Genomic DNA, 2,562 nt, shown 5'->3' on the forward strand with positions numbered 1-2,562 from the left:
TGTGTGTGTGTGTGTAAAAAATAAACAGGCCGTGTCGTGCTGGCCCACGTGCCCAACCTCTAGGCCCATGAATGGCCCATGGCGTGCCGTGTGCCGTGCCTGGCCCATTTAGCCCTGGCCATGCCGTGTCGTTCCTGCGTGCTACCAGGCCGGCCCAGTTAGCACGGCCCGTTTAGCCCGATTGCAGGAACGGTGAAGATAATTGTGTAGACAGACATTGGCTTATACTATGCTTATTCTCATCCGGTACAACTAGATAACCAATATAGGTAGCCTTCTGATGTGGGTAGAGCAAAGGAAGGATCCTTCAGATATCTACAAGACAAAATCTGGAAGCGAGTTCAAGGGTGGATGGAGAAGTGTTTATCAATGGGAGGTAAAGAAGTGCTAATTAAATCAGTGGCTCAATCTATTCCTACATATTCGACGGCGTGCTTCAAATTACCACGCGGGCTTTGTGAACACATTAATGGCATAATTCGGAAGTTCTGATGGGAAAGTAGGAATGGACAAAGGAAAACAAGTTGGGTGTCATGGAATACAATGACTAAACCAGAATTTATGGGAGGTTTAGGCTTTCGGGATGTAGAACTTTTCAACTTGGCCTTACTCGCCGACAAGTTTGGAGATTATTAAATGAGCCTGAGACGCTGAGCGCACGGGTTCTTAGAGCCCGCTATTATCCAAATGCTAACATCCTTGATGCTACTTTGGGTCAGGCCCCCTCCCAGGTCTGGCGTTCGCTTTTGGAAGGGAGGGATTTTTTGTCTCTTGGGCTGATTAAAAGAATTGGTTCAGGTTCGACTACCCGGATTTGGTCTGACAACTGGATACCAAGGGACTATAAACTACGGCTGTTCTGTGCTAAAACAGCTAACCCACCTTTGTTGGTGTCGGAACTAATTAATCCTATGACTCGCTCTTGGGATAGACAAACCCTCATGGATCATTTTATTGCCCCGGACATTGAAGTGATCCTCAACATACCCATCAGCAATTGGGTACAGGAGTACTTCTGGGCTTGGCACTATGATCGGCGTGGTGTTTTCTCAGTTCGATCAGCGTATCGAATAATTACAGCAATCAAGGCCCAGAGGGAAGATTAGCTCGAGCACCGGTCGGGACACTCCAACGTTACAGCTGACAGGAGTTCATGGACACAGTTGTGGAAAGTACAAGTGCCATCCAAAATTCGTGTGTTCGTGTGGCGGCTCACGCACACCTCGCTTCCCACAGGACTGGTCCGACACCAGAGGAAAACGGCAGACAATCCTATCTATTCTATATATAATGCGGAGGTAGACTCATGGAGACACTCACTACTAAGTTGTCGAATGGCCAGGTGCGTTTGGGCTCTGGGTGATGATGAACTACTTGAGCATGTGATATCAAACCGAAATGAAGATGCTAGGCAATGGTTATTCTGGCTTTTCGAGTCCACAAACCAACACGACCTGGCGAGCGCTCTGGTGACCATGTGGGCGATATGGTGGGCTCGACGAAAGGCTATCCATGAAAATGAATTTCAGAGTCCGTTATCAACAATATGTTTCATAAAGTGGTACTTGGAAGATCTAAAGATCACAGCTGTTAGAACGCCAAGTCGACAGTTGGGGCGAGTGGAGCGGCCCCGTGCTAGGGCTTGGCTACCACCGTCGGGTGAGGCTGCAAAGCTGAACTGTGATGGTGTTGTTTCCACCTTGGGAGAGAGAGGATTTGCTGCAGTGGTTTGTAGAAACAAGACGGGAAACTATCTGGGAGCCTCGGCAGTGGTGTATGAAGGCTTAATCGATCCAGCTAGCCTGGAGGCGCTAGCTTGCAGCGATGCTCTAGCCCTCACTCGGGACCTAAATTTGCAGGAATTGGAGATAGCTTCAGACTGTCAGGAAGTGATCTCAAACATCAAGAATGGAGGGTCGCTGGCTTATGCTCCTATTCTTAGGGAGATTCAATTTAGTAGAAACTTTTTTCCTGCTGTTATTTTCCGTTTCGAGTATAGGGAGCATAATTTCGAGGCCCATGCGCTAGCTAAAGGAGCTGCGTGTCTTGCGGTGGGTCGCCATGTGTGGCTAGGGGTTTTGCCCGACATTGCTTGTATTCCTCAGACTTTGAACTTTGAATAAAGCCCCTAGTTACCCTAAAAAAGCTAGTTTTGCATCTTAGTTCCAACTCCTATCTTTCCCTAATAATAAAGCAAGGACTACTTCTATTCGTCCATCATTAAAATTGCCCCTGAAACTGCCGTAAATCACCCACCATGCCATTCATAAGTAAAGAAAATGATTCGTTTTTTCTTTTCAAAGTCATCGTCGTTGGAAACGGTTCTCGCGAGGCACTCAAGCAATGCAGTGGTTAGAGCCTTTGCTTCTTGCGAGGGAGACCCGTGTTCGATCGTAGGTTCTGCCCCCCCCCCCCTTTTTCCTCATCATTTTTCTTTCTTAACAGCAAGCGCTCCTTCTCTATCCCCCACACTTGTTCATGGGCCGGCCCACCATGCGGGGTGTGACTCCCTTTTTTTTCTTTCCTTATTTCGGTATCTGTTTTTTTCTTCTTTAAATTAAC

Source organism: Triticum dicoccoides, chromosome 5A, assembly GCF_002162155.2.
Source record: "Triticum dicoccoides isolate Atlit2015 ecotype Zavitan chromosome 5A, WEW_v2.0, whole genome shotgun sequence".
Classification (NCBI taxonomy): Eukaryota; Viridiplantae; Streptophyta; class Magnoliopsida; order Poales; family Poaceae; genus Triticum; species Triticum dicoccoides.